The sequence below is a fragment of the Carassius auratus genome, chromosome 5 (assembly GCF_003368295.1).
Source record: "Carassius auratus strain Wakin chromosome 5, ASM336829v1, whole genome shotgun sequence".
Lineage (NCBI taxonomy): Eukaryota > Metazoa > Chordata > Actinopteri > Cypriniformes > Cyprinidae > Carassius > Carassius auratus.
Genome location: NC_039247.1, coordinates 17,731,420 through 17,745,016, shown reverse-complemented (window position 1 = coordinate 17,745,016; position 13,597 = coordinate 17,731,420). Strand labels below are relative to the sequence as shown.

Here is a 13,597-nt window from a genome sequence, read left to right as displayed (position 1 = left end):
GAATAATACTTTTAACAAAACCCAACATATATTTCCACCTAAATGTATAAACTCACTACAGTCAGGTCAAAATGTCAGCAAATCTTTCTCTTCATTAATATAAAACTTTAAAACAGCTTTAGATTTATAAAACGTCTAGGTCATGAAGTGTATGTAGGGAATTTAGCATCATCACTATCTTGTTGAAAGTCTTGAAGGAGAAAAATTACCAAAAGCAGACAGTGCCCTTAAAAATAAATGTGAATTTTATATTTATAAAATGAGGAAAAACCATGAATGTTTAAGCAGTCTTCTAGCTAACTCAGTGCAGTGGAGAAGAGTGCTTTCATACACATACAGTAGACAAAACCTTCTGGATTTGGACAAATTAAGGTCAACTCATGGGAAACCTCATCATTATCCTGCATTTCTGTTGTGATGTACGGCAGCATGATCTTAACAAGACCATGACAAGAAGCAGATTTATATTTTTCTGAAAACTTTCCCATGCAGCTAACAAACATGTCCCATTGATTTAAGAAATGTTGTTTCTGAATGATTTCTTAATCGTTGCAAGACTGAGAAGAACATTCAGTAAGCCTGCATGAGTCGTTGTCTCTGGGAACCTTTTCCTCTTAAACTTTACTAGGCTGAAATATCAATAACAAGACAGACTGAAAGGCTCTCAGAAGACAGGCTACTGAAAAAATTATGTCAACTGGATGACATCATCAAAGCCTGAGAGCTCCACAGTCAACATAAATTCAAAATGGATTGTTTATTTATTTACTTTCCTAGTGCACATTACTGGTCTTATTGTGCATGATTATCTCAAGTAAAAAAAAAAAAAAAAAAAAGCATATATATATATCTTAGTTTTTCTTTAATTTAAATGCTACACCTTTGAAATCACTTTGCTCTTTGGATGATGTTGCAAATTCTTTTTAGTTTTCATCCCTACCCCTCAACCCACCTGGCCTTATTCTGGTATATAAACCCCACTTTTAATGAACCTTGCAACTGAAATAGGCTACATCAGATTATGAAAATAAAAAGGGGTTGTAAACTTTGTTTGATATAAATACTACAATTTTAAAAGCACTTAACATTTTTGTATTGATATAATACAAATTATTTAAAAGTTGTTGCAGTACTTTTTTGTGTACTTGTATTTTTTTTTTTTTTTACTGATGACCTCCAGAGTCCAGACTATGATTGATTTTTTAAGCATATGATTTGCATAAACCATATGTAATGTTGCTTGCAATCCGGCAGTATGTGCATTGAAGTTTCAGTCTATGAACCTTGCCTAAGCCTGGAACCTGTGATGTATCATGCTTATAATCTTCATTCCACTGGTGTACATTCTGCCTAATGAATTATATAATGAGGTATTAATATCTGCTGCTTGTTTGGAGACTTAGGAGCCACTTAGGGATTTACAATATAGAATCTTAATGAGATTGTGACAAGTGCTTTAGGATACTGAGCTCTACTAATACCATTTTGGCCCTGAACAAGGCACTTAGTCCCAAACTGTTAGAAAGATTCTGCAATTAGGATGACAAGCATTTGTTAAAATTAGTCATAATGAATGTTATCTGCTTATGTAAACAATGGGGTTCAAACTCTTAGACTTGAATTATTCAAATTAATTATTTACACTTTTGAAGTGAAGGTGGACTTGTTGTTAGGTAGACTTGACCGTTACTATAGAGTGAGGTTGTTATCTGGGCGCACAGTGTGATGAAACAAGCCACTGGTCAGTGGTGAAGTTTGTTTTTTATTTCAGTCTTTGCCTGATCGAAGTAAAAAAATCCAGGGTATGTGGTTATTACTTTGCCAACAGACCACAAAGCTTGATGAAGTTGGTGGTCTATGATCATCAAAACTGTTTTGGGTGTGAGGTTGCTGGATTCACTATTCCATTTTTTATGTGATTGCAGGGTCAACAAGTAATTCTTAATAAAACTTCCAAAACTGATCTGCCAATACTTTAATGGTGCCATCTTTTCTTTGACGTAGAATCTCAGATTCTGGGTAGACCACTTGTTGTAGTGATGCATCTGGCCACATTATCAACAGTTAGTTTGGGATAACCGGATCTGGTTTCACCACATCAAAGGAGAGTGGAAAGTGGTTTTGCACTGAGAATGGCCTCAACCCCTGCATGAAGTGTTTGTATGACTTCCTCTGTGAACATTTAGGACCCTAACGTGGTATATAGAGCAGTTTAAAAAGAGCTGATTTCATGCTCCCACATACCTCTGAAATGTGGGACATTTTGGGGGGTTGTAATGGAATTGTGTCTACCGTTTCACTAACTGGGTTTGAAGATGTGGACTCATGGCAGTAAAAGCTGTCTGTAGCTCTTTATCACCTCCTTGGAAATTGGTGCCCTGAACTGTCAGGATTTCAGAGGGAATTCCTACATGTTGTGCAATCATATATGCCAAAGAGCCATCAGAAACAGATCTGTATCCATGTTACTCAGCAGATCTAAATGAGCACAGTGGGTAATCAAGAAATTATTCTGCACCTTTTTTCATTGCTCCTCCTTTATTTTATCAGGAATGGGCCAAAGTAATCCACCCCTGTGCAATAGAAAGTTATTTTCATGAGGCAGAGAATTTGATGAGAGGGAGTTCTGCAATCTTTGGAGTGTTCACTTTAACTCTCAACATTTGACATACAACACAGGAATGTTGATAGTGACGAATTGCTTCTCTCCCTCTGAGGATCCAGTAATATCTTTACATTTCTGTGAAGACTTTTTCTGGATCAGGGTGGCAGAGTTTGGTATTGTACTGCTTTACAAGAAGATTGTTTATATATAAGGGTGCTTTGGGTCCATGGCTATGTGATCATGTAGGTGGCTTGCCGTTGTCGTCCTCCTTCACTGATGAGTGCAGTTGTTTCATCCATCTTGGGTGAAAATGTGAGTAGATGGCTGAATGGCTGAGTGGGACTGGCTTACCACTTGTGAGAGCATGATACTCTGAAGGATTTCTGTTTAATTGGACCTCAACAAACTTCTTTCAACCTGCTGGTACTCCGATGCTCCTGGTGCACCTGTTTTTCCCACCACCCCATGCGTGGATCTGCAAGTAGCCTCCAGGACTTCCTCAAAGGTTGAGAACTTGTTAGGATCTGGCAGTGATGATCCAGTACCAGCTAAAGTGAGGCCACAAAGTGTAGTAGTACGGAGTTCAATGGAGTCCATGTTTAGTCCAATGGCAGGGCTCTCTGGCCATCATTCAACTCATTCATCTACTTTCACCTGCATTGTCTCAAGCAGGTTCAGTAAGTTTTGGTCTTGTTGTGACTTTACTACCATCTTCACATTTTAAGCACCATTTATTGTATTTGATCCAGCCAACCACTTGCTGTTTGGTTTATGCTATGAATGTGGTACACTGGCTGAGGTAATGTTCAGCTCTGCAGTATGGGCAGATGGCTTTATGCTTGGAAGATACATTGAGGTGAATTACCCTGGATTTGGTTATTGGTTCTATGGCCTGCCATTGTTCTATGCCATATGAGAGTTTTTTTGTGGTTTGTTTTTCCCCAAATTGCTGCTCCTTGATCTAGTTTTGTTGCTCTTGTATCATCAGTTGAGTCAAATTCCATACAGTTGGCTTCCAGATGTAGCCAATCTTCAACCTCGAGGAGGGAGAATTTAGTCTTATCAGGATTTCTCTTGAGGTGATGCCTCCTGAATTGGGCTTGCTGTGCACAAGGAAGATGTTTCAAAAGATGTTTCACATTTGACCCACTGTGCAGTTCTTCAGTATCATCCCCTTTCAGGACTTTGAGCATGCCGACTATGGCTTGGACTTTGAAGGAGAAGTTGTTGAATGGCCTCTCTTCACCAGCATGGATAGGTGGTAGGTTAAAAGTCTTTTTTTCCCTCAGCACAAACTGATAGAGCTGGCCATATGTCAAGGGCTTGCAGCGTATTAGTGTAGGGTGTGACTGACTGTGCATGTGCTAACACCAGTCTGTGAGAATTGTGGTGCCTTCAAATGCTTCATAAGTAAGGAGTACTTATAATGCTCTGGTAAAGGCCCCGATATACTTCAAACAAAATGTAAAAAAAATTTTTCAAGTGCTCAGATTTTTTTCATGAGTGAAAGGCGTGAGGGGCCAATCACACGGACCACATTTTTGCCTTTTAAAGCATGAGATGGAACCCAATTCATGTATTTTTAACAAAGTTGAACAATGGTAAATGATAGTAAAATTTGTGTGATTTGGGTTTAGTAATCTGATTTATGGATGTCTGCTTAAAAGGCTTTAGGTATCACACAAGCTATTAGAAAATGAAGGGAAATAGGATATTCAGTGATAGGAGCCTTGCTTTATGTGATATTAACTCATCTCCTTTTGTCATCAACCCTTGTGTCAATCACCCTTGACCAGCAGCAACATGAAATCCACAATCTACATTTCTCTCTTGCTTTTAAGAACCTGTGGTTTTATTCATGAGCTTCTTATGGATGCTGTCAACTCACATTGAGTCCACAGGATGTAAATAATAGAAATTCCCAGAAGACCTCTTTTGAGTTGGCCTCCTCTTCTCCACAATCTGCCTCATAATGCAAAGTTAAGTCAAGTCAAGTCAAGTCAAGTCTGCTTCATTGTCAGTTATTCCACATGTACAGCACATACATACAGATAACTGAAATTATGTTACGCTCAGACCTTTGGTGCAAACACTAGATAGCACTAACAGTAGAGCATAAAAATACATATAGATACAGATGAAATATAAAATACAACTATACAAATATGGACGTTAAAAAAATACAGTTAAATAAAGCAGCACATCAAACAAATAGTGCAGATAAAATGATGGTAGTGCAAAATAGTTCATCCAGACTGTTTTAAAGTGACAAAAAGCTCTTTATTTATACTGAATGAAAAGGTAGTTGAATGAGGCAGTGAGCAGACAAGTGCACAAAAGTGCACAAGGTGACTGGTGCAGGTCATAGTTTGTCTGTTTGTCATAGTTTGTCTGTGGATATGAGAGCTGGTTCCGCTTCCTGATAGCCTGATGAATGAATCTGACCTTCAGTCTGCTGGTCCTGGCCTGGAGAATCTGCAGTCTCCTCCCTGATGGCAGCAGACTGAAGAAGCTGTAGGATGGGTGTGTGGGATCACCTGCGATGCAGAGGGCTTTACGGGTGAGACGGGTTCCATAAATGTCCTAGAGGGAGGAGAGAGAGACACCAACGATCTTCTCAGCTGCTCTTACTATGGGTTGAAGTGACTTGACACCATACCACACCTTGATGCAGCTCGTCAGGATGCTCTCGATGGTGCCTCTGTAGAAGGTGCACAGGATGGGGACTGGGGCTTTGGCTCTTTTCAGTTTGCGGAGGAAGTAGAGATGCTGCTGTGCTTTCTTGGCCGGTGCTATGGAGTTGTCAGTCCAGGAGAAGTCCTCTTTAATGTGCACACACAGGAATTTGGTGCTGCTCACCCTCTCCACAGTCACACCGTTGATCAGAGGAAGATATTGAGTGTGCACTCTCCTGAATTCAACAACAATCTCATTCGTCTTCTCCAAATTCAGAGAGAGATTGTTGTCACTGCACCACCCGGCCGTCATGTTTCATGAAGAGTAGGGGGCTCAGCACATATTCTTGGAGGGCCTCAGTGTTCAGTGTGATGGTTCTGGATGTGTTACTGCCAACTCGTACTGCCTGAGGTCTTCCAGTCAGAAAGTCCAACAACCAGTTGCACAGCGAAGTGTTGAGCCCCAGTTGGACCAGTTTGTGAATGAGCCATTGAAGGATGATTGTGATGAATGCTGAACTGAAGCCTATGAACAGCATTCTGACATATGAGTCTTTTTTGTCTAGATTAGTGAGTGCTGAGTGGATGGCAGTGGCGATGGCATCGTCGGCCGAGCAGTTGGACTGATATGCAAACTGGAAGGGGTCCAGGGAGGGGGCAGACTTGATAAGGTGCATGACCACTTCATGAGTTCAAAGCACTTCATGAGAATAGCAGTAAGTGCAACTGGACGGTAGTCCATCCTTGAAACAGGATGGAGACGGCTTCTTCGGGACTGTAACGATGGTGGAAGCTTTGAAGCATGTGGGGATAAAAGCCTGACTAAGCGAGATGTTGAAAATGTCTGTGAAGACTTCACTGAGTTCCACAGCAAAGTCTCTCAGTACATACCCAGGAATGTTGTCAGGACCCAGAGCTTTGTATGCGTTGATCCTGCTGAGGGATCTTCTCATGCTGGCTGGGGTAGTCCGTAAGGGTCTGTATCCCCTGCCATAGGCTCTGAGTGTCTCTGCTGTTGCTGAATTGATAGGCTATCCTCCTGGAGTACTATCTCTTAGCTTTGGGATAGGTTGACCCCAGCTGCCCTCAGGCCCACCTCATCTCAAGCTCTGAAGGCAGAGTTCCGAGCCTTCAGGAGTCTGTAGACCTCCTCTGTCATCCACGGCTTCTGGTTGGCCTGGACAGTGATGGTCTTTGTGACTGTTACAACATCACTATACTTGTTGATGTAGGCAGCAACAGTCTCTGAGTACTCTCGGAGGTCTGTGGTGTTATTGTATGTGGCAGCCTGCTGAAACATGTTCCAGTCAGTGGTTTCAGTGCTGTCAACAGTCTTGAAGAGCCTCTGACGACCCTTCCGGCCAAACTTGTATCTGTTTGTGAACTGGTTTTGTGACTTTAACGAGTGGTCTGTATGCAGGCATTAACATGACAGTGATGTGGTCTGATGCACCAAGGTGGTGGAGGGGGAGGGCCTTGTAAGCTCCTCTCTGGGTGGTGTAAACAAAGTCCAGAGTGTATTTACCCCGTAACAACTCAGAAAAACTCAGAAAACTCACTTCTGGCCATTCTTAATTTTTAGTGACATTAGTAAAACATTTGGTGACACATCTTCTCGAGAAGAAATATTTATTCTGACATTGCCATCAAATGCAGAAATGTGAAGTGATATATAAACAGTAGTGAGCTAGACTGGTTTATCATTTGTGAAATCTCCAATGGTGAGCTAAACCACGGAGTGAGTTAAATGGTATCACTAGCAATGGTGACTTTTGCAGCCGATCAATCACAAAACTTGTCCAGATGATTCAATAAAGCCACTCAAGAGAGAGCTGGATCAATACTCTTCCATCAGACGGTTCATGGAGCAAGAGGATGCGAATGGTACGTTTAATTCCTCCCTCAATGAGCCTAAGTAGTATATTTATAGTGTATAATTGTTACAGTAGAGCCAGACTGTACTGAGTCAGAATTTCACATTAATTTGAAAATATGTGAAGCAATTTCCTAATCTTCTAAATGCAACAAATATGAAAAAAATTGTAAGTGGCCCTTGTCTCAATCATAATGTTATGAAAAATAAATAAATAAATAAATAAAAATAGCAGGACTTTTGCCAAGATTGGGAATCCATATTAGGAATTGGTACTCTGCATTTAACCCATCCAAGTGCACACACACCGCAGTGAGTAGGGAACACACACACACACCCGGAGCAGTAGGCAGCTATTTGCTCCAGCGACCAGGGAGCAATTGGGGGTTTAGTGCCTTGCTCAAGGGCACTTCAGCCATGGGTACTGAGGGTGTATTGACATGTATTGCTTCCACTTGGCCCTGTAACCTTTCTGTTGTGAACAGAGAGAAAACAGCCACTCACTGCAGTCTAATGTTTGTGTGTACTTAAAAGTGGCTGGAAAGTGGGGTCGATAAATGAGAAATCACGTTCACAATCATTCTTGTCCCCTCTTGGGGCACACGGTTTGACTGAAGAAACACCAAATGACCAGCACTTTACTGAGCTAATGTAAAATTGTTGTAGCAAGGATTTTAACAATATCCCTCTCGCAAAAATGGCAGAATCTGCATTTTGTTGAGGTGGAATTTACATGTGGACACTAAATAGGACACTTTCCTCTTCCCTTTTTTAGGAATTAAACAGGCAAAAGGAATGGAAATTTGGATAAGAACATCCAGAAGTTATATTACTGTAGTTAGCAAGCCTTGTGTACCATATTAAAACATGTTAAAGACAATGAAATCCTCTTAACCCACAACTGTCTAAATCTCAGTGAAACACCTAATGTTTTGGCCTCACATGGAAATTATGCCCAAATAACTCATCAAAACAAAACCTGTTATAGGTCTCAGCTTTCACATCCCAGAGAAGATGTTGATTTGCCTGCAGATCACAAGGCATGCTTTTGTCCTTACAGGCAATACATGGGCTATTTTTTTTTATCCAACTTTAGTCTTCTAGTCTAAATTGCAGGGCAGAAGCCTGTTCATCAAAATGAATTCTCTGAACATTTAATCTTTTGTTGAATAAATAGATTATGGACAAAAAACATGACAAACCTTATCACTAGCTTTTTTAAGTCATTTTTACTATATACAAATTGTGTCTCTGACCTCAAGTCATGATTATGAATACGGTAGAAGTAAATGTAAAATGTATAAAGAAATACAGCATGCCCACGGTTATCCTTGTGTGAATAACTCATTCTAAACCTGAAATCACACATGTGAACTTTTAGGACTCACAACTGTATTTTCAGCAGACCCAGCTCAGTCAAAAACCTAGGATGGCAAACTAAAATGAACACTAAAAAAAAAAAAAAAAAAAAAAAAAAGTAAACTGATATTGTTATTTCAAGAGTTTACTTCTTGAATTTTAGTTTCAACTGGATCTATATCTTATCTATACAAATTAATTCCTTTTTAGTTTAACTTGATATAGTCTAATTCAATTATATTTTGGAATAAAATCAATTATTAATTAGATGTTACAAGTAGCACCTTTAGTTAACTGCAAAAACATGAAATGAAATTCTATGCATTAAATATTATGTTTTTAACCACATTCAATACTTCTTATGCTCTGTTTCACTGTGTGAAAAAAAGCTAATACATTTTAGTATGAAGTGTTGATCTGGAGTTCTAGTAACGTTTTTGACATTTCTATGGAGCCAGAAGAGTCTCAATAAAGATAAATGCACACACTACAGTCACATATGCACACATAGGATTCATACATGCACACACATAATTCATAAATACACACACAGGATACACAAATGCACACACAAAATTTAAAAAGCACAGAAGATTTACAAATGCATACAAAATTCAGAAATGCACACAAAATTCAGAAATACACACACAATTTAGAAATGCAAACAACATTTACAAATGCACTCAAGATTCACAAATGCACAGGACAAGATTCAGAAATGTATTTCTGATGCACACACACATATATCTTGATTTACAAACTGCTTGCGGTCTGTGAACTTCACTGCATTTGTGTGTGAATTTTGAGACTCCCTTGACTTGGCTCGACACACAAATGCCTTTTTTTAAACAGGGAATGATCTGCAACCAATCAGATATCTCCCTTGTTTTAGCCAATCACAAGAATGCACCCCACGTGGGGGATTGTTTACACTGTTAGACTTTTCAAGGGTTTTTTACAGTAACTTACTGGCAACAGTGTTGCCAGTAAGTTACTGTATTTGAGATTTACAGTACAAGAACCGCATTTTAGTTTTACAGTAACTACATGTTACTGTAATCATGTTTTACAGTAACTATATGTTACTGTAATCATATAATACAGTATTATTACCATTACTGTAAAAACACCTTGGTTAACACTACATTAATCCTAATCAATCATTAATTCTTACTAAATTAAAATTACACTTTTATAATTTTTATCCTACACAAGTCCTAACATTTAGTCCAAAAATACACAATTATTATGAAACATGAAATTCTTTATTTAAAGCATTGCAAATACTTAAACTTGAAAAATGTAAACGTGTGAAAGTTCACTTTAAAACTTTCTCAATTCATATCTTATTTAAAAAATAAAATAAAAAAAAGAGCATGAATTTACATGTATAAAAGCAATTAGAGTGCATTCAATGGCAAAAACACTGCAGAAAATTGTTTTTAAAACAAAGTATCTGGACTATGCATAAAGAACTCTCATTAAAGATACAATGCTGGGACAGTGCAACATTTTTTTGTCCTTTGTCTGTATACTGGATTTAACATTTACATCCATTAACCAGGAATAAATTAAAGAATTGACAAAATAACATATTATTGAATGTGCATTAAAGTATTTAATTCATAGGAAATTAAATGAGAAATACGTCACTTAAGAATACTGTAAATTTGGTGTAAAATACACATATACATGACTAAAGCCTAAATGTCCAAAGCCAATACATTCTGAAAGTAGATAAGTAGTCAAGTTTCTCATCTTCTTTGGAAGTCAATAAACCTGGCACATTTGATGACTTGAAACGACCAGGAATATTCTTCATTATGGCAAGGAATCTGTCAGAAGTCCCTCTAGGTAAGAATGATAAAGTAAGTCATAAAATTTACACATTTACACAGAATTTAATTTTAAAAATCCTAAAAATGAACCCCATTACATTTCATCATATGGTTAAACAGTATTTTATACACTTGGTTAACACTTTGAGGTAAACTAACAAAACAAATGCTGTTTAACCCAGTCCTGCAATGCCATCATGAAGATTGTTGAAACTATTTTAGGGAGGTGGTGATTCAATGCTATGAATATTTTGAAGAATGTTCTTTGTAGTGATGCTGAACCTGATTCCATATTACAGAGAGGTGTTTCGGTTATTTAGCTTAACAGAATAGATAATTAAATAGAAAACTGTCAGTACATAATAGAAGCAGCACAAACTACATCCTCCAAAATCATCATATTACTGAATCACCTCAATTAAATTTAATCAAAAACAACATTGTAACCATTATTGCAGGATGAATTAAAAGCAAGCTGCATTAGTATCCTCAAATTGAAAAGTGTCTGTATACAGTAGATGTCCTGTTAAGAAGCATCTCACCTAGTCTGAGTTTCTCCACTCAAACTCCATTAGGTGGCGAAGAAAGGATGACACTGTTGTTGATTACCGTTTTCTTTCTCTTCACAACTTCCCCTGTCTTCCGACTCACTGCGGTTTTGGCAGTGCATTTTGTTCCCTCCTCTGGGTTTATCCTCACGAAAAACCTTTAAGTAAGAAACAATGAATGTAAGAAAAAAAAAAACCCATCAAATTCTTAATATAAATAAAATTTAAAGGAAAATTTATTTTACTATACAATTGAAGTACAAAAGAATCTTAAAAGCTGTGTGCTGTATTTCTTAAGCCATGAGCAAAAAAGATTTAGATTTCTTATCCCTCAGTACCTTTGCTTTAAATGTTTTTGGTAACACTCTAGAATAATGGTCCTTGATTAAACAGATAGTTCACCCAAAAAATAAACTCTGTCATCATTTATTTCATTTTGGGGCACCATTTACTTCCATCGTTTTTTTCCCTACTATGGAAGTGAATTGTGCCTCAAAACTGTTTGGTTAAAAACATTATTCAAAATATATTATTTTGCGTTCAGTGGAAAAAATACATTTATACAGGTTTAGAACAACTTGAGGGCTACTAAATGATGACTGAATTTTCATTTTTATTGAGTGAACTGCCTTTTCTAGGTAAATGCAGGAAGTAAAGCAGGACAAATGAGTAGTTCTACAGTATCACTACAGCTACTACCAATAACTTACGTAGGACTGGGATATTTTTATTAGGTAATCAATAATTACTGAATGAGATTGGCCTCATTAAATACTAATAATTATGACAATTTTATTAAATATACCTTTTTAAGTTAATTACTAATCACAACATTAACCTTTGTGTGAGACAAAACCACTGGTCCATAGTCAGTGTAAAAAAGAAAAGAAAAGTGATAACGTCTAAGACACAGGTTAAGGTTGTGATTAGTAATTAATTTAGTAAAAAGGTATTTCATAATTATTAGTATTTAATGAGGCCAATCTCATTCAGTAATTATTGATTACCTAATAAAAAAATATCTCAATCCTACTTTACTATTACTAACTGGTTAGTAAATCTTGTTTCCATATTAGTTATTAATCCTGCATAGTTACGTAAAATGACAGACCATCATTCTAAAGGGTTTTCATAAATTAGATTTATCTGCCAAAACAATCCAAAAATTTTGTTTGTCCAGGACTTAAATTCCACAAGATAATTTTATTTTCTGGAATTTTTTATATTGTAGTTTATTTTGGCAGATGAAATATAATGGTACATGGCTAGTTACAGCTACAAGAAAGTAAAAACCTATATAATTTTGTGATTTAGTTAAACAGACAACTAAACATGTTAAACTTTGAATTAACAGAACAAAACAAAGTGTGGAGAAATGAAGATGTACTTACTGTTTTATGAGTTCCAGTGTTGCACAGGCAGTCTCCTGGTATTCAATGTTGAAAACGTAAAAGAAGATGAAGAATACAGAAAGGCATCTGCTCATCCCAGGTGCTCATCCAAAACATAGGCCACCTTTCCCTCAATGCTTACCATCCACTTTGTGGAAGAGAGGAATTGTTACCTAAAAAAAAAAAAAAAAATTCAAATGTGTATAAGGCAAACACTCAATGAAGTACACTAACATTCCTGAAAACATTCTCTTACCAAGCATTATGAGTCTTGGTGTGGCTGGAAGGCTCATGTCTTTCTCGATAAATGCCTTTGTTGTAGCTGTTTTTAAAACACAAAAAGACCTATTATTGTTGTTTAAAATGCAGCTTAAAAATAACATTTAATGTATTTCACAATAGACTAGGCTTAATTCGTCTTAAATGAAAGATAAACTTTGCTCGAAAAAAAAAAACATCTGGTTTTTAATCGTAATTCAATACACTCGTCTTTTCTTTTCTTTTTAAACGTTAAGTTTACCTCAGTTTTTAGCCACAATGCTGAAAAGAAACCGTTAACAGAATCCAGAACCGTGAGCTCTGGCCTCTGCACTGCGCTGTTAACGTTAGTTCCTAATCAAATTCTTAAAGCACACTGTCGACCCAAATGTCAAAAATGAGGAAAAATTATAAAAACGCCGTTTAAATGGAAAAAAAAAAACATGATGCTATTTCTCAACTAAGTTAGAGGCCAACGTTATCTACTAACTAACTTCGGCTTAATGTAACGTTAAGCTTAACTGTGCTCGATAAAAAAAATGATTTTAATCGGTAATTTAATAAACCCACAAAGTCTTTTTTTAAATAAAACGTTAGGTTTACCTCAGTTTTTAGCCCCAACGCTGACAAGAAACCGTTAAAGACTCCAGAACCGTGAGCTCTGGCCTCGAGCAAAACTTGCGACTGCACTCACTGCTAGTTCCTAATCTAATTTGTAAAGCACCCAGTCGACCCAGATGTCAAAAATGACAAAAAAAAACGACAGTTTAAAAAAAAAATAAAAAAACTATGCTATTTCGCAACTGTGTTAGGCCAACGTCAATTTACTAACTCCGTTTTCTCGATTAAAAAAATCATGATTTTAATCAGTAACTTCCCTGCTAAAACACGACGTAACAGTTCCGTCTTGTTAGCGGGGTTAATTCAATAAATTCAACTCACAACGTTTTTTTATATATAAAACGTTAGGTTTACCTCATTTTTAGTGCGAATGCTGACAAATGTTAACCTATAAAATTGGGGTGCGGACAACCGCGGGCACACGCAGTC

At 37.2% G+C, this 13,597-nt stretch overlaps 1 long non-coding RNA gene across 1 annotated transcript; it reads right to left on the bottom strand.

Annotated features, from left to right (window-relative positions):
- Positions 1 to 10,801: 10,801 nt before the first annotated feature.
- LOC113069259 (uncharacterized) lies at positions 10,802 to 12,651 on the bottom strand. Its single transcript, XR_003279696.1, has 3 exons — positions 12,546 to 12,651; positions 12,290 to 12,462; positions 10,802 to 11,056 (listed from the first exon to the last, which is right to left on the bottom strand). It is a non-coding gene; the product is annotated as an uncharacterized LOC113069259 (long non-coding RNA).
- Positions 12,652 to 13,597: the final 946 nt, after the last annotated feature.